Source organism: Notechis scutatus, chromosome 4 (genome assembly GCF_049901735.1).
Source record: "Notechis scutatus isolate UNSWTSFEM ecotype Mainland chromosome 4, rNotScu1.2, whole genome shotgun sequence".
Classification (NCBI taxonomy): Eukaryota; Metazoa; Chordata; class Lepidosauria; order Squamata; family Elapidae; genus Notechis; species Notechis scutatus.
This window is the reverse complement of record NC_142012.1, coordinates 167140037-167158733: the sequence shown is the minus strand read 5'-3', so window position 1 is coordinate 167158733 and position 18697 is coordinate 167140037. Positions and strand designations below refer to the sequence as shown.

Genomic DNA, 18697 nt, shown 5'->3' with positions numbered 1-18697 from the left:
TACGACCCTGGGACACGCAACCGGCAGTCTGAGTCAGTGGCCAAGGGGGTCTGAATTTTGCATCCCCGTGACCACAGGGGATCTGGGAACGGTCGTTAAGTGTGAAAAAACAATCCTTTTGTTTTCAGTGCTGTTGTCATTTCAATCACTAAACGAATGGTCATAAGTAGAGGACCTCCCTGCATTAAGTGAAAAGCATCTCCCCCCTGTTTTCCCCAACAGGGATGACTTATTTTTGGGGGGGGCAGGGGGGGTAAGAAGGACGTCTGATGGCAGAACTGTCAGTCCTCGAGTTACGTCCACAATAGAGCCCGGAAGTCCTGCCATTAAATGAGACATTTGCCAAGTGAGTTTGGCCCCATTTTACGACCTTTCTTCCCTCCGTTAAGTGAGTTGCTGCAGTTGATAAGGGATAAGTAGCCCAGTCGTTAAGCGAATCTGGCTTCCCCTGCGACCTCGGGGACGCTGCGACCGTCGTAAATACGAGTCGGTGGCCAATTTGGACCATGCGATTATGAGGATGCTGCAACGTTTGTTGAGTCCCCTTTTGATCAGTGCCCTTGTCGCTTCAAAACAGTCGTTAAACGAACCATGGTTAGTTGTGGACTATCGGTAAATTCCTGACTCCATCAAAGTGGCTACAGGGGCTCCTCGGTTAATGACCGGTTGCTTCAGCACAGCCTTTGGGGGGAGGGGGAGCCACGTGGTAGCACCACCCCCCAACCCCAAATCACCCACGGCCCAGGCCTCGCGAGGCCTGCTCTTTTCTCCACACAAGAATCGCCTCACGACATTTCTCCGCGCTTCCGCCTCAGGAAGGTCTGGGCTCAACAGGGATCGAAAGCCACCAGGAAGTTGTGGGGGCTTTCCCACACCGGAGGCTTTCAAGAAGAGGCTGGGCCACCATTGGTCTGGGAGGGTGTCAGGTCTATAGGGGGCTGGACTGGATGACCTCCAAGGTCCCTTCCCTCATTGTATGATCCTGTGAGGGTCTCCTGCTCGAGTAAGGGGCTGGGCTGGATGACCTCCAAGGTCATTTCCAACTCTGTCATTCTATGATCCTGTGAGGGCCTCCTGCTTTAGCAGGGGGCTGGACTAGATGTCCTCTAAGGCCCCTTCCAACTCTGTTATTCCTTCCTTCCTTCCTTCCTTCTCTCACTCTTTCTTTTCCTCTCCCTCAATTCCTTCCTTCCTTCTTTTTCTTTTTAAAAGTCTCCTGCTCGGGAAGAAGGCTGGACTAGAAGACCTCCAAGGTCCCTTCCAACTCTGTTATTCCTTCCTTCCTTCCTTCCTTCCTTCCTTCCTTCCTTCCTTCCTTCCTTCCTTCCTTCCTTCTTTCCTTCCTTCCTTCCTTCCTTCCTTCCTTCTCTCACTCTTTCTTTTCCTCTCCCTCAATTCCTTCCTTCTTTTTTTACAAAGTTTCCTGCTCGAGAAGGGGGCTGGACTAGAAGACCTCCAAGGTCCCTTCCAACTCTGTTATTCCTTCCTTCCTTCCTTCCTTCCTTCCTTCCTTCCTTCCTTCCTTCCTTCTCTCTCACTCTTTCTTTTCCTCTCCCTCAATTCCTTCCTTCCTTCTTTTTTCTTTGTAAAAGTCTCCTGCTCAAAAAGAGGCTGGACTAGATGACTTCCGAGATCCCTTCCAACTCTGTTATTCTATAATCCTGTGTGGGTCTCCTACTTTAGCAGGGGGCTGGACTAGAAGACCTCCAAGGTCCCTTCCAACTCTGTGATCCCTCCTTTCCTTCCTTCTTTCCTCCCTCCCTCCCTCTTTCTTTTCCTCTCCCTCAATTCTTTCCTTCCTTCTTTTTTCTTTTTAAAAGTCTCCTGCTCAAGAAGGAGACTGGACTAAATGACTTCCAAGGTCCCTTCCAACTCTGTTATTCCTTCCTTCCTTCCTTCCTTCCTTCCTTCCTTCCTTCCTTCCTTCCTTCCTTCCTTCCTTCCTTCCTTCCTTCTCTCACTCTTTCTTTCCCTCTCCCTCAATTCCTTCCTTCCTTCTTTTTTCAAAAAAAGTTTTTTTTTTTTAAGAAGACACAGCCTCTTGTCTGAAATGATATAGTCTCCTGCTCGAGCCGGGGGAGGTCAGACTAGAGGACCTCCAAGGGACCCATCCAGCTCTATTCTGATGGATTGACAAGGCCCCCTGATGCGCCAGGAAGGAAGGGCTTCTCAGAAACCCTGCTCTACATGCAAGGAAACCACCGAGAGATACCGGTGGGTGGGTGGCGGCATGACTCGAGACAGAAACAGTTCCCAAAAAACACAAAACTCCCCCCTTCCCCCCCCCAAAAAAAAACCAGAGGAGCTGAAATTTAAGGAATGCCGATTCCCAGCAGGAAGAGGCTGGACAAGCCAAGATTGTGGGGGCAGAGAATGGCGTTGCCTTCCAACCACGTGCTTATCGCTGTCTGGAGACAACGAGGCAAGAGATCTTAGATTTGGCCATATATGGCCAGACTCGGCTCGCAAAGTGACCTTTTGATGTTCTCCAGCCTTGGCCCAACAGCGGAGAACATTGGGGGGAGGAGGAGGAGGAGGAGGAGGAGGAGGAGAGAGAGAAAGAGACACAGAAGGATGAAGAATAGTCACATTTTGCAAAGGAAAGGCAGAAAATGGGAGATCAATGAACTTACCAAATTTGCAGGTGAGACTAAGCTGGCAGGAATAGCCAACACCCAAGAAGATAGACTCAAGATCCAGATGGATCTTGACAGACTAGAACACTGGGCCATATCTAATAAAATGAAATTCAATGTAGAGAAAAGTAAAGTCCTACACTTAGGCAAGAAAAACCAAAAGTACACATATAGACTGGGTGAAATCAGGCTCAATAGCAGGAACTGGGAGAGGATCTTGGAGTCTTCGTGGACAACCAGCTAAATAGGAGCCAGCCGTGTGCAGCAGCCGCCAAAAAAGCCAATGCAATCCTAATTGCATTAACAGAGGGATACAATCCAGATCAAGGGAGGTACTAAGACCACTCTGTAAAGCCTTAGTAAGGCCACACCAAGAGTACTGCATCCAGTTTTGGTCACCACACTATAAAAAAGAGGTTGAGGCTCTAGAAAAAGTGCAGAGAAGAGCAACCAGGATGATTTAGGGGATTGGAGAGTAAAACCTATGAAGAACGGTTGCAGGAACTGGGCCTGGCTGGTCTAGGGAAGAGAAGGACCAGGGGAGACAGGAGAGCATCTTCCAATACTTGGGGGGCTGCCCCAGAGAGGAGGAAGGGGGTCAAGCTGTTTTCCAAAGCACCTGAAGGCCAGACAAGGAATAATGGATGGAAACTGAACAAGGAGAGATTCAACCTGGAAATAAGGAGAAACTTTCTAACAGCGAGAACAATCAACCCATGGAACAGAAGTTGCCCTCAGAAATTGTGGAAGCGCCATCACTTGAGACCTTCAAGAAGAGACTGGACTGCCATGTGTCAGAAATGGTGTAGGGTCTCCTGCTTGGGCAGGGGGTTGGACTAGATGACCTATAAGGTCCCTTCCAACTCTGATTATCTGTTATTGGTTAATGTTGGGCTTCCTACAAACCAGCATGGTCTCCATTTTCACACTTAAGTAAGATGTGATCAATCAATATAAATGAGACTGAATTCCCCCACAAAAAGAGGAATAAATTACACATTATACAAAAGCTGAAAGCAGAGGTACAATTTGTCTCCAAGAAACCCACATTTTAAAAAAGCAACCTTAGTGAATGAAGGGAGTACCCCAAAACAATAAAGAATTCTTTTATTGGCCAAGCGTGATTGGACAAACAAGGAATTTGTCTTGATGCAAAAACTCCAACATTGGGGGAATTATATATTTTTTCATCCGCACAACGTGCACAATACACAATATATTAGGGAATATTCTTGGGGACTGTAGTGGCATAACTGAAAGTCAGAATTGGAATGGAATTGGAGAGGGGGGGGAAATGGTGCATAATTTCTTAATAATAAGATGATGTAAGAAAAAGAAAGGAAACTAGAATCTGAATGAGGGTGATATAAAGTATAATTGAATAATATGAAGATTAGCATAAAAGAACTAATATAATAAAAGACTGAATATATAAATGAATAAGAGATGAAATGGAATATAAGGATGTGTATTAAGGTTGGAATGAAATAAGATTATGAAAAATAGTTAACATGATTATTAATATGTTATTGGATGTAAAATGTAAAACACCCAGGTGTTATATTGTTCACACATTGATATGTATATAAAATAAAAATAAAAAACTTTAGAGGGGGGGAAAAGCAACTTAATGAATTACGGGAGTAACCCAAAATTAGGGAAATTATATATTTTTTCCATCCGCACAACATGAACAAGACTGGAAAAAACGAGGCAGTTAGAAACAAAAGAAGACTAGTGAAATATAGAAAAATATGTTAATAGAATTAAATAAGATAAGATGAGGATTGTTCTAATAATTAGACATATTATGTACTTGAGTATTGAGATAAGAGGAGAGAATTCATATTAATGGAATGAATATGGATGTAAACTTTAATTGTTTATTGCACAAGATATTTGCCCACTGGGATGACACACTGTTAAGCTGAAGATGGATTGTTTGTAATACAATTTTTTTAAAAAAATATTTTAAAAAAATACTGGAAAAATGAGGAAACATCGAGAGAAGAAGATGCAATTTTTAAAAAATATATTAGATTGTGCAGAAATGGACAGTCTGACATTAAAGAGAAAAGAAAAAGGACACACGGAGTGTTTTCAAATATGGGAATTTGCTTTATAAATGGTTGGACAATAGAGGTAGAAATTAGGAGTTGGAAAAATATGATTATGTTAAACAAATTGATCCAGACAATATACTGTTCGGAAAGCACTGATGTACCCTGTTTCCCCGAAAATACGACCTACCCTGAAAGTAAGTCCTAGCTTGATTTTGACACGTGCGCCCAATATAAGCCCTACCCCTAAAATAAGCCCTAATTGAGATCCCGCCCACTCCAGAGTAGACAGGTAAAAATTAAGCCAGGGTGGGGATGTGGGTGGTGGAGCTGCCCTACTACTTACCTTTGGACAGGTGTAGCCAGGCCTCGCACCCCCCAACACCTGCCTAGCCGGCCCATTTCTTCTGCAGCTGGCAAGGCTGGCAAGGCTTTCCGGAAGGCCTCTGGAGCTGAGAACAAAGCTCAGGATCGATCCAGAGCTCTATTATGGGATGCAGAGGCCTTCAGGAAAGCCTTGCCGGCCGCGGTAGAAGTTCCTGAAGGCCTCTGACAGCGAAAAGGAGGCTGGAGGACGATGCACGCAAGTGAGGTTAGTCAGTGGATGTATATGTAGTCTAAGGAAGAGAAGGACTCGGAGTGACATGATAGAAGTCTTCCAATATTTGGGAGGGCTGCCACAAAGAAGAGGAAAGGGTCAGCCTATTCTCCAAAGCAGGGGTCTCCAACCTTAGCAACTTTAAGATTTGGGGACCTCAACTCCCAGAATCCCTCAGCCGGCAAAGCTTGCGGCCTTCAACTCCCAGAATCCCTCAGCTGGCAAAGCTTGTGGGCTTCGACTCCCAGAATCCCTCAGCCAGCAAAGCTTGTGGGCTTCGACTCCCAGAATCCCTCAGCCGGCAAAGCTTGTGGGCTTCGACTCCCAGAATCCCTCAGCCAGCAAAGCTTGTGGGCTTCGACTCCCAGAATCCCTCAGCCAGCAAAGCTTGTGGGCTTCGACTCCCAGAATCCCTCAGCCAGCAAAGCTTGTGGACTTCGACTCCCAGAATCCCTCAGCCAGCAAAGCTTGTGGGCTTCGACTCCCAGAATCCCTCAGCCAGCAAAACTTGCAGGCTTTCAACTCCCAGAATCCTCAGCCAGCAAAGCTTGTGGGCTTCGACTCCCAGAATCCCTCAGCCAGCAAAGCTTGCGGCCTTCAACTCCCAGAATCCCTCAGCCAGCAAAGCTTGTGGGCTTCGACTCCCAGAATCCCTCAGCCAGCAAAGCTTGCGGCCTTCAACTCCCAGAATCCCTCAGCCGGCAAAGCTTGTGGGCTTCGACTCCCAGAATCCCTCAGCCAGCAAAACTTGCAGGCTTTCAACTCCCAGAATCCTCAGCCAGCAAAACTTGCAGGCTTTCAACTCCCAGAATCCCTCAGCCAGCAAAGCTTGTGGGCTTCGACTCCCAGAATCCCTCAGCCAGCAAAGCTTGCGGCCTTCAACTCCCAGAATCCCTCAGCCAGCAAAGCTTGTGGGCTTCGACTCCCAGAATCCCTCAGCCAGCAAAACTTGCAGGCTTTCAACTCCCAGAATCCCTCAGCCAGCAAAGCTTGCGGCCTTCAACTCCCAGAATCCCTCAGCCAGCAAAGCTTGTGGGCTTCGACTCCCAGAATCCCTCAGCCAGCAAAGCTTGTGGGCTTCGACTCCCAGAATCCCTCAGCCAGCAAAGCTTGTGGGCTTCGACTCCCAGAATCCCTCAGCCAGCAAAGCTTGCGGCCTTCAACTCCCAGAATCCCTCAGCCGGCAAAGCTTGTGGGCTTCGACTCCCAGAATCCCTCAGCCGGCAAAGCTTGCGGCCTTCAACTCCCAGAATCCCTCAGCCGGCAAAGCTTGTGGACTTCGACTCCCAGAATCCCTCAGCCGGCAAAGCTTGCGGCCTTCAACTCCCAGAATCCCTCAGCCGGCAAAGCTTGTGGACTTCGACTCCCAGAATCCCTCAGCCGGCAAAGCTTGCGGCCTTCAACTCCCAGAATCCCTCAGCCAGCAAAGCTTGTGGACTTCGACTCCCAGAATCCCTCAGCCAGCAAAGCTTGTGGACTTCGACTCCCAGAATCCCTCAGCCGGCAAAGCTTGTGGACTTCGACTCCCAGAATCCCTCAGCCAGCAAAGCTTGTGGACTTCGACTCCCAGAATCCCTCAGCCAGCAAAGCTTGTGGACTTCGACTCCCAGAATCCCTCAGCCAGCAAAGCTTGTGGACTTCGACTCCCAGAATCCCTCCGCCGGCAAAACTTGTGGACTTCAACTCCCAGAATCCCTCAGCCAGCAAAGCTTGGGGACTTCGACTCCCAGAATCCCTCAGCTGGCAAAGCTTGTGGACTTCGACTCCCAGAATTGAAGAGAACTAAATTACAATGGAGAGATTGCAGAGGAAGGGATCACAAGAGATGAGGCATAGACAGCTGGGGAATTCTGGGAGTTGAAATTCTCCAGGCTTAAAGTAGCCAAGGTTGGAGACCCCTGCTCCAAAGCACCTTCAAAGTAGGACCCAAAGCGATTTTTTTCAGTGCTGTTGCAACCTCTAACTGTCACTAAATGAATGGTTGTAACATCGAGGACTGTCTCTCCCCACAAATGCACAGTAATGTCTTGATCCAAAGATTAAGAACAAAACTGTTGTTAGCGAATCGAACGCACAGCGCAAAGAGGTCTGCTTACCAGTTGGGGCTGTGGGTCAGTTGGGCGAGGACTCCACTTAGGGAGAGGTCTTCTTTCGGAAGCCACCCACTTGGGGGGGGGGGGTCCCTCTCGCAGTCCTGGCGGAGAGAGAGAAACATGGTAGGAACACACAAAGGTTACCCAACAGCATATCCCAAGAGCAACTGGCCAGGGAATTCTGGGAGTTGAATTTATGCATCTTAAATTGGGTCAAGATGGAGGGAGCTCTGCTTTAATGGAGCTCCATCACTGGAGGTTTTCAAGAAGAGACTGAACAGCTGTTTGTCTGAAAAGGGATAGGGAAGCTTGAGCTGGGGGGGTTGGACTAGAAGACCTCCAAGATCCCTTCCAACACTGTTATTCTGTCCTTCCTTCCATTCTCATTCGCTTTTTGCCTCCCCCAATTCCTTTCCTTCCTTCCATTCTCTCTCTCTGTCTCCAATTCCTTCCTTCCTTCCATTCTCTCACTTTCTGTCTCCCTCAATTCCTTCCTTCCTTCTTTCCATTCTGTCACTCTTTCTGTCTCAAATTCCTTCCTTCCTTCCATCCTCTCTTTCAGTCTCCCCCAATTGCTTCCTTCCATTCCCTCACTCTCTTTCTCCATCAATTCCTTCCTTTCATTCTCTCATACATTTTGCCTCCCCAATTCCTTCCTTTCTTTCTTCCTTTCTCTCATTCTCTTCCTGCCTCTCTCAATTCCATCCTTCCTTTCCTTTTTTTTTTTTTTTAAAGAAGGTTTTTAAGAAAAAAAAACAGCCATTTCTCCAGAATGGTATAAGGCCTCCTGCTTAAGCAGGGGGCTGGACTAGAAGACCTCCAAGGTCCCTTCCAACTCAGTTATTCTGACAAGGTCTGCTTTACACTTTGCAGCAAGAGACTGACCCCAAAGCCAACCAAGCTGGCTTTTGTGGCTAAGGCGGGACTTGAACTCACGAGCTCCGGGTTTCTAGCCTTGCGATTTAACCACTAGGCCAAACTACCTCCCTCTCTGCAACTTTCCCAGCCAGCTTCCAACAAGCAAAGACCACAGGAGAAGCCCCATTCGCTTAATGACGATGTGATCTTGCAGTGATTTGCTTAATAACCATGGGGGGAAAAAAGGGTCGTAAAATTGGATGGGACTCACTTAACAACCAACTTAAAACTTCTGGTCTCAATTGTGGCCATGAGTCGAGGACTCCCTGTCTAATCAGCCGTGCAGCCCTGGTGCCCTTTTTCCAGGCCAGTCCTGGTGCTCTTGAACCCTCTGATCCGTGGTGATTCAGCAAAATATGATGATTATTTTTTCCACCGGTTTTAAAATTGCATTCCCCAAAAATGCAACACAAACCTAGCTATAAAAGGCTTGAGAAACGGACAGCAGCGCAGGGGGTCCAAATTCCACCACATATTAGGAAAAATTCCCAACATTGCAAGTTTTTTTCAAAGCAAAAGAACAAAAGAAAATCTGCACCACTTTTAAGATTTGTGGTGGAAAGGAACTGGGACATGGGCATCCACAGCAGGCTGGGCTGGATGACCTCTAGAGACCCTTCCACCGTTCTGCTGAGTTTCTATGCTGGTCAAAAATCCGATTAATTCTGTGAATTGGAGGGGGAGGTGAAGTCGAGGGAACCCCATCAGCCCAAACCCAAGTGAAACGTCCTACAAAAGGAAACCGGGAGTCCAATTTTTCATGTATATATTAGATTTTTATCCTGCCTTAGGCATGAGAACCAGCTTGGTGACTCTGAGCCAATCCCCAGGAGATGGTGAGTTCTAGTCCCGCCTTAGGCATGAAAGGTGGTTGGGTGACTTTGGGCCAATCACCAGGAGTTCTAGTCCACCTTCAGCAGGAAAACTGGCTGGGTGACTTTGGGCCAATCACCAGGAGACGGGGAGTTCTAGTCCCGCCTTAGGCATAATAGCCAGCTGAGTGACTTTGGGCCAATCACCAGGAGACAGGGAGTTCTAGTCCCACCTTGAGGCATAATAGCCAGCTGGTGACTTTGGGCCAATCACCAGGAGACAGGGAGTTCTAGTCCCGCCTTAGGCATAATAGCCAGCTGGGTGACTTTGGACCAATCACCAGGAGACAGGGAGTTCTAGTCCCACCTTAGGCAGAAAAGCCAACTGGGTGACTTTGGGCCAATCACCAGGAGACAGGGAGTTCTAGTCCCGCCTTAGGCATAATAGCCAGCTGGGTGACTTTGGACCAATCACCAGGAGACGGGGAGTTCTAGTCCCGCCTTAGGCATAATAGCCAGCTGGGTGACTTTGGACCAATCACCAGGAGACAGAGAGTTCTAGTCCCGCGTTTGGCAGGAAAGCCGGCTGGGTGACTTTGGGCCAATCACCAGGAGACGGGGAATTCTAGCTCCGCCTTATGGTATGTTCACCATCTTGAATTATTTATAAAGAAATAAAGGTGACATAAAAATCTAAAATGAATAAAAGTATATAAATAACCTGATTAGAGAAGTTCAGAATTGTAAACAGGAACAAGAATTTTTTTTTTTTTTTTCTTTTGCTCAGTTGAAACCACTTAAAACAGGAGAAAAGCTAAGGGCCCTTTTTTAGGAAATGAACAGCGCATCTCCAGGTGTGACTTTACTTCTCCTGCGTGTTGCGGCTACACAACCTGCCTCACCAAATTGATGCAATTTTTCCAGTTTGGCACCAAGGACAGAATAGAAAACCCACCCAAGTGGCTGCATTCACACACAGCAAGCTAAGCCAACCCAGAAACTAAACCAAGGTTTCCCCATCCAACCTTAGCAGGTGTGAAACACAACCACAGTGAGCCTCCAACGCATTGCGGGTAACACAAAATCGGCAATCCTTCCAGGTCCAAAAAAAAGAAAGAAAGGTGACAAAAGCTCAGCAAGCAACAATCTTGGGATCAGACGCAACCCCACAATGCCCTCCGTTATTCAAGTCAAGCAGAAACAGGTGACTTTGCACATGGTTTTCATGCGCTCCAAAGGGCAATTGCACTAGTTTGCTAGTGCCTTTTTGTCTAAGGAAGAGAAAGGGAGCGCATGGTAGCATTTTCCAATATTGGAGGGGCTGCCCCAAAGAAGAGGAAGGGGGTCAAGCTATTCTGCAAAGCACCTGAGGGCAGGAGAAGAAGCGAAGGATGGCAACTAACCAAGGAGAGACGCAACCTGGAATTAAGGAGGAATTTCTTGACAGTGAGGACGATTAACCAGTGGGACTGCTTGCCACCAGAAGTTGTGGTTGCTGGAAGTTTCTAAGAAGGGACCGGACAGCTATTTGTCTGAAATGAAACAGAATTTCCTCCCTGAGCTAGAAGACCTCCGAGGGTCCCTTCCAGCTCTGTTATTCTATATTCAGTGGAACGACTTAGAATCATAGAGTTGGAGGGGACCATGGAGGTCATTTAGTCCAGCGCAAGCAGGAGACCCTTACAGGATCCATAAAATGACAGAGTTGGAAAGGACCCTAGAGGTCATCTAGTCCAGCCCCCTGCTCAAGCAAGAGATCCTCGCAAGGGTCATAGAATGACAGAGTTGGATGGGGACCTTGGAGGTCATCCAGTCCAGCCCCCTGCTGAAGCAAGAGACCCTTACAGGATTATAGAATGACAAGAGTCGGAAAGGATCTTAGTATGACAGAGTTGGAAGGGACCTTGGAGGTCTTCTAGTCCAGCCCCCAGGCCAGGCACTTGCCTTCAGTAGTTGTGGGTACTCCATCACTGGTGGTTTTTAAGAAGAGAGTTGTCTCAAATTGTATAGGGCAAGCGGTCTTCAAACTTGGCAGCTTTAAGGCTTGTGAACTTCAACTCCCAGAATTCCTCCTCCAGTCATGGTAGCTCAGGAATTCTGGGAGTTTTTAAATATATATATTTAGAAGAATTTGAATAATGAAATTATTATGTATGCTTAAGCAATACGGTGATTGGCATTAGAAGTAGTGATTGGAATGCTAATTAAACAATGAAGGATCATAAACCATTATAAATATGTGTATCAATATTAGCATTATACTGTATATATACAAATGTGATGAATGTTGTTATTTCTCTTTGCACCAAAATGTATGATGATTAGGTGCCCCATTCTTTATGTATTGATGACTGTAAGTAGAATAAATAAATAAAAACTTGCAAAAAAAAAAAAGGGAATTCTAGGAGTTGGAAGTCCACAAGTCTTAAACTTGCCAAGTTTGAAGTCCCTTCTTATGCAAGGGGTTGGACTAGAAGACCTCCAAGGCCCCTTCCAGCTCTCTCAAAACGCCATGCGAGGGAATCCGCAGCCCGTGACAAATGCTGAGATAAACCAGCATCAAACCTTTGGGAAACCTCCATATAAGGGCATTCAGGCTTGTTGGAGCAAAAAAAAAGTGCAAAAAAATATATATATGAAGCAATTGGCTTCCAAGCATTCCATTCGGTTTGCGAGTGTGTTTTGCACACTTACGGAAACTTTAGGATCTCTGCCCTTGGAACGGAGGGGCCTGGATGCACCCTGTCCTTTGACCTGCCTTATACAGGTAGTCCTTGACTTACAACCTCTCGTTTAGTGACCAAAATTATAACAGCCCTGAAAAAAGGATTTTGCACACTTTAATGACCGTCGCAGCATTCCCCACAGTCACGTGATCGAAATTCAGACAGACACACACACACACACACACACACATATCCCGGCAACTGACTCGTACTTACGACAGTCGCAGCGTCTTGGGAGCAATGTCAACGGGCCAGCAGGATTCACTTAACGACCGTGTGACTAACTTTAATGACTGTAGTGATTCACTTAACGATAGGGGCTAGAAAGGGGGCAGACCACTGTCTCGCTTAGCGACAGACAGGCCGGGCTCCATTGCGGTCGTAAGTCGAGGACTACCTGCACTCCAAAGGTTGGTTGAGAAAAAGAGAATTTCGCTTTTTTTAATCTAATTCTTTTTTTAAAAGCTCCTTGCTTTGGGGTGAGGGGTGTCTTTCATCTCACCCCTCCCTCTCCCTCGGACCCGGGACCTCCCCAGGACACTGTAACCGTCGTAAGTGCGAGCCATTTGCCAACATCCAAATGATCCACAGCCCCCCACTTTTTTTAAAGGGCCGTCGGGATTTCCGGTCACTAAACAAACTGTTGTAAGTTCCCACGGAGGCATCAAAACCCCACGCTGGATTCCCTGGCCGCAGCCTGCATCCGAGATCCACTCCCCCCACATCCCACGTTAGCTCGCCCATCGATCTGGTTTCCGTCCAGATCAGGGATCCATATTTCCATCCGGAAGAGAAAAGGGAGCGAACCAAGTCTATCAGAACAGAACCGAAAGGGACCTTGGAGGTCATCTAGTCCAGGGGTCACCCACCTTTTGGACCTCAGGGACCCCCAAACTCATCATTTGAAATCCCGCGGACCTGAGATCCTGGGAAAATGCCCCCAAAAAGTCTGCAGGAAAATCCCCACCCCGTTTTCCTACCGATCGATCGTTCTTCATTTGGGATCGCAGGATACCGTCTTCCAGCTCCGTTCTCAGGGAGAGAGAGAGAGACTTTTGGCTTCATGCAAGGAAAGCAGCAGGAGCTGCAGAAGTCTTTCTTTCTCTCCCCCAAACTCCGCCAGAAAGGAGTCTTTGCCGGCTCAGCCTCTTGGGGCAGGAGGCCTTGCAGGATCCCAAAGACTCATTTCTGGTGGAGTTTGGGGGAGAGAAAGAAAGACTTCTGCTGCTTTCCTTGCCTGCAGCCAGAAGCAGAAGAAGAAAGAAGCGGAAAGAAGCAGCCCGGTTGGCCAGGCCAGGTGAGTGGGGCAAGCGGGGCAAGTTTCCCTACTGGTTTGGTAATTGCGCACTTTGCGCATGCAGGCAGCTTTCCAAACACCAACTGAGGCTCTGCAGCGCCAATCAACTGAGAGGATAAAGAAGAGAAAAGACCATTCCACACAACCGGTTGTCCAATCTCTTCTTTAAAAATCCCCAGAGATGGAGCACCCACAACTTCTGAAGGGAAACCATTCCACAGATTAATTGTCCTCGCTGTTTCTCCTTAATTCTAGGTCGCTTCTCCTTGTCACGCCCTAACAGTGAGGACAATGAACCGGTGGAACTGCTTGCCACCAGAGGTTGTGGCGGCTCCATCACTGGAGGGCTTTTAAGAAGAGACTGGACAGTTAGTTACCTGTCTGTAATGGTACTACAGGGCCTCCTGCTTGAGCAGGGGGGGTTGGACTAGAAGACCTCAAAGGTCCTAGGATTCTATGATAGGCAGGCAAGGAAGGAGGGAGGGAGGGAGGGAGGGAGGAGGGAAGGAAGGAAGGAAGGAAGGAAGGAAGGAAGGAAGGAAGGAAGGAAGGAAGGAAGGAACAGAATATCAGGGTTGGAAGGGACCTTGTAGGTCATCTAGTCCAACCCCCCCCAAGCCGGAAGCACTATACCATACTGGACGGCTGTTTCTTCAAAAAAAACCTTTAGAAAAAAGGAGGGAGGGAGGGGGAGGGAGGGAGGAGGGAGAGGGAGGAAGGAGGGAAGGAAGGGAGGGAGGGAAGGGAAGGAAGGAAGGAAGGAAGGAAGGAAGGAAGGGAAGGAAGGGAAGGAAGGGAAGGAAGGGAGGAAGGAAGGAAGGAAGGAAGGAAGGAAGGAAGGAAAGGAAGGAAGGAAGGAAGGAAGGAAGGAAGGAAAGGAAGGAAGGAAGGAAGGAAGGAAGGAAGGAAGGAAGGAAGGCGCAATGGGTGCACAGGGGGAGATCAAACTTAGAAATAAGGAGAAACTTCCTAACCGTGAGAACGATTAACCAATGGAACTGCTTGCCACCAGAAGTTGTGGGGGCTCCATCACTGGAGGGCTTTCAAGAAGGGGCTGGACAGCCACTTGTCTGGAATGCGACAGGGTTTCCTGCCTAAGCAGGGAGAGTTGGACTAGAAGACTTCCAAGGTCTCCTCCAACTCTTGTTATTCTAACTCTTAAAATAAAGTAGAATAACGAAGCTGGAAGGGGCCTTGGAGGTCATCTAGTCCAACCCCCGGCTGATGCATTGGGGATGTTCCAGCCAAGGCTGGTGACCTAACAAAGGAGGGGGCAGAGAGTCCTGACCCCCAATGCTGACTTGATTGTTTTCTACCTCCTCACCCCCTCCCCAAATATCAGAAGATCTGGATTCTATCCCTAGAAGTGAGAAGGGTGAAGCACGAGGAAGGAATGCAGCAGGAATCAGAATCAGCTGGAAGGGGACTTTGGAGGTCTTCTAGTCCAACCCCTGCTCAGGCAAAAGACCCTCCATCATTTCAGTCAACTGGCTGCCCAGTCTCTTCTTAAAAGCCTCCAGGGATGGAGCAGCCACAATTTCTGGTGGCAAGCAGTTCCACTGGTTAATTGTTCTCACTGTCAGGAAATTTCTCCTGCCTTCCTTCCCTCCCTTCCTCCTTCCTTATTTTTCTTTCCTACTTTCTTTCCTCCTTCCTTTCCTTCCTTTTCTATCTTTCCTTCTTTCTTTCCTCCTTCCTTCCCTCCCTTTCCTTCCTCCCTCCATTTCTTTTTCTTCCTTCCTTCCTCCTTCCCTTCCTTCCTTCCTTCCTTATCTCTCTTCTTCCTTCCTTCCCTCCCTTCCTTATTTTTCTTTCCTTCTTTCTTTTCCTTCCTTTCCTTCCTTTTCTATCTTTCCTTCTTTCTTTCCTCCTTCCCTCCCTCCCTTTCCTTCCTCCCTTCATTTCTTCTTCCTTCCTTTCCTTCCTTTCCTTCCTCCCTCCCTCCTTCCCTTCCACACTCATAGAAGACCCTCCATCATTTCAGTCAAATGGCTGCCCAGTCTCTTCTTAAAAACCTCCAGGGATGGAGCAGCCACAATTTCTGGTGGCAAGCAGTTCCACTGGTTAATTGTTCTCACTGCCAGGAAATTTCTCCTTCCTTCCTTCCTTCCTTCCCTCCCTTCCTCCTTTCTTCCTTTTCTTTCCTTCTTTCTTTTCCTTCCTTCCTTCCCCATCTCTCCTTCCCTCCCTCCCTCCCTCCTCCCTTCCTTCCTTCCTTCCTTCCTTCCTTCCTTCATCTTTCCTTTTTTTCTTCCTTCTTTCTTTTCCTTTATTTCCTTCCTTCCTTTTCTATATTACCTTCTTTCTTTCCTTCCTTCCTCCCCCTTCATTTCTTTTTCCTCCTTCCCTCCCTCCCTCCCTTCCTGACTCATAGAATACCAAGGCTAGAAGGGACTTAAGAGGTCATCTAGTCTGACCCCCCTGCTCAACCAGGAGACCCTGTTTCAATCCAGACCAGTGTCTGTCCAATCTCTTCTTAAAAGCCCCCAGTGACAGAACAGCCACCACTTCTGGTGGCAAGCAGTCCCACTGGTTAATTGTCTTCCCTGTTAGAAAATTCCTCCTTCCTTCTAAGTTGCTTCTCTCCCTGATGACTTCCACTGCTTCTCGTCCTACGCTCCGATGCTTTGGAGAATAGCTTGACTCCCTCTTTTTGGGGGGGCATCCCCTGAGATATCGGAAGGCCGCTATCCCGCCCCTCCTCTCCCTTCTTTTCTCTAGACTGGCCGCTCCCAAATCCTTGCAACCCCATCAGGTTCTAAAGTCCATCAACCGGAAAGAAGCCGAGATTTTTTTCTGGGCAGCAAAGCCAAGGATTCATTTGGCTCGTGACCTCCATTCTTCCTGCCTGACAGGCTCCACAAGGGTGTGGGTTTATTTTAATCATTATTTTTATTTTATTTTATTGGTCTTTGTGGCGTTTCAAGGGAGATTTATTATTATAACATAAAATACAAGGAGAATAAAGGTGTTTTTTTTCCTTTCAAGGGGGAGGGAAGTGCAGAACGAAAAAAAACGAGAGGAAAGAGAAAGCAAAACAACCCCACCCAAAAAAAAACCAACACTGACTTCCCAATTTTTGCAGAATAGCGCAAAGGGACGTCCTCCGATTGGCAAGCACTCGCTTAGAGACCGTTTGAAGTTACGGCGGCACGGAGCAATGTGACTTGCATGGGTTCCTCATACTTACAACCAGCAATGACCCCCATGGTCGTGGAGTCGGGACTCTGCCCCCACCACTTCCTCTGTTAGGTGACCCAGTCTTGACTGGAACGTCCCCAAATTGTGAGCAGGGGGGGGTTGGACTAGATGACCTCCAGGGTCCCTTCCAACTCTGCTATTCTACTCTATTCTAAGAGTAGAACAGCAGAGTTGGAAGGGACCCTGGAGGTCATCTAGTCCTATTCTAAGAGCAGAGTAACAGCTGGAAGGGATCCTGGAGGTCATCCAGTCCAACCCCCTGCCCAAACAGGGGAAACCTAGGCCATTACTGACAGAAAGCTTCCCTTTTTGGCCTGAATTGACCAGGTAGGTAGGTGATTAGGCAGATGGGTGGATAGATAGGTACAGGTGGTCCTCTATTTACAACCGTTTCCATTTAGTGACCATCCCAAGTTACAATGGCACTGAAAGTTTTTCACACTTACGACCGTTGCGGCCTCCCCCAGGGTCACCTGATTGACCTTCGGACGCTTGGCAACTGATTCACAATTACGACGGTCTCCCGGGATCAGGGGATCCCCTCTGACCAGCAACGTCAACGGGAAGCCAGGTCCACTTAACAACGGCAAAGGATTCACTTAACAACCGTGGCAGGAAAAGTCGTAAAAGGGGGCAAAACTCAGTTAACAACTGTCTCGCTTAGCCTCGTAAATTTGGGGCTCACTTGGGTTCGTAACTCGAGGACTACCTGTATATAGGCAGCTGGGTGGGTGGATAGCTAGATAGGTTGGGATAGGTAGGTAGGCAGGTAGGTAGACAGCTGGGTGGCTCAGTAGCTAAGTAGGTAGGAAGTGGGTGAGTAGGTAGTGAGCTAGGGCAGGTGAGTGGGTAGGTAGGCACAGTATCTAGATAGGTGGGTAGGTGGATGGGTGGGCAGGTGGGTGGGTAGATAGGGAGGGAGGGAGGCAGGTAGGTGGACAGGTAGCACGGTAAATGGGTGGACACGTAGTGGTTAGGTAGGCCAGAGCATGGATGAGCGGGTGGATAGGTTGATAAATAAGTAACTAAGTAGTTAGGTAGGCAGGCAGGCAGGCAGGTGAGGGTAGGTAGAGAGCTAGAGTAGATGAGTGGATGGATAGGTAGGCAGGATATGTAGGTAGATAGGTGAGTGGGTAGGTAGGTGGGTGGGTGGGTGGTGGACAGGTAGGCCGGTAGGCAGGCCAGAGCATGGGTGGGTGGGTTGATAAGTAAGTAGGTAGGTAGGCAGGTGAGTAGGGAGGGAGGGAGGCAAGTACATGGGTAGGTAGGTAGATAGAATAGGTAAATATGCAGATGGGTGGGCAGGCAGGTGAGTGGGCAGGTAGCTAGCTAAGTGAATGGAGAGTGAATGGAAGGGTGGGTGGGTAGGTAGGCAGGTGGGGGAGTAGGTTGATAAACAGGTAGGTAGGCAGGTGGGGGAGTAGGAAGGGAGCTAGGCCATTACATGGGTCTGTAGGGGGTGCACAGGTAGGCAGGGCATGTAAGTAGGTCGCTAGGTGAGTGGGTGGCTAGGCAATGGGTAGAGGGCTACCTAGCTAAGGTGAGGTGCCAAGAGCCCATCAAGCGACTTCGCACAGCGCTAGTCCCCAACTTTTCCCGCTTTCTGCTCGCCTCCCCAGACCTTCCCAGGGCCAAGACCCCCAGCACTGGCCGTGGGGGGTGGGGGTCCGCGGGGACCCCTCCAAGCCGTTGCGGGGGGAGGGCAAACCCCCCTCCCCGAAGGTCTCAGGGCGGCCGCTCCCACCCGAGCCAGCCCAGCCACGGCTGCCCCCCCGACCGGCGCCCGCAGCAAAACCGAGCCCGACCTCGCTCTAGCTCTTCCCCGCCCTCCGCTCGGCCGGCAGCCCCTCCCGGAGCGTGACGCCCCCCCCCAGCCCGCCCTCCTCCCATGGCCCCGCCCCCCTCCGCCGCGGAGGGGGCTTAGGCCCCGCGTCCCGGGCCGGCTCCCCAAGGAGGATCTGCAACCGGGCGCCCGCCGCTCGCTCGCAGCCAAGCGAGGCAGCCGGAGCCCGAGGAGACGCGGACCGTACCTGCGGCGGGAGGAGGAGGAGGAGGCGGCGGCGTCGGGGCCCCGGGGAGCCTCGGGCGACGACCAGGCGGCGGTGTTGGAGGCGGCGGCGGCGGCGGCGGGAGCCGAGAAAGGAGGAGCCGGCGGCGGGGCGGGCGGAGAAGGGCGCCCGCAGCCTCCGCCCTGCCTGGCCGTTGCTCCGCCCGCGGGAAGGACCCGGCTCGTCCCGGAGAAGGGAGACGGGGTCCTCCGGGGCTTCCTCCCCTCCGCCCCGCTCTCCTTCCAACGAGGCCCAGAACGGGGAACTCCCAACCGGGCCCCCCCCGGCTCTGCCCGCTTCTGCAACCT

General features: G+C 49.4%; 1 protein-coding gene across 2 annotated transcripts in view; it reads right to left on the bottom strand.

The window, feature by feature from the left end:
• LPP (LIM domain containing preferred translocation partner in lipoma) overlaps nucleotides 1–18478 on the bottom strand; it is a 249100-nt gene extending 230622 nt beyond the window's left edge. Inside the window, exons 1-2 of one of the 2 annotated variants that reach the window (XM_087965599.1) lie at nucleotides 18372–18478; nucleotides 7391–7488 (exon numbers count right to left, since the gene is read on the bottom strand). The gene's annotated coding sequence lies outside the window, so the exon portion shown is untranslated. The remainder of the gene's footprint in view (nucleotides 1–7390; nucleotides 7489–18371) is intronic. The other variant, XM_087965602.1, reaches the window with a different exon arrangement.
• Nucleotides 18479–18697: the final 219 nt, after the last annotated feature.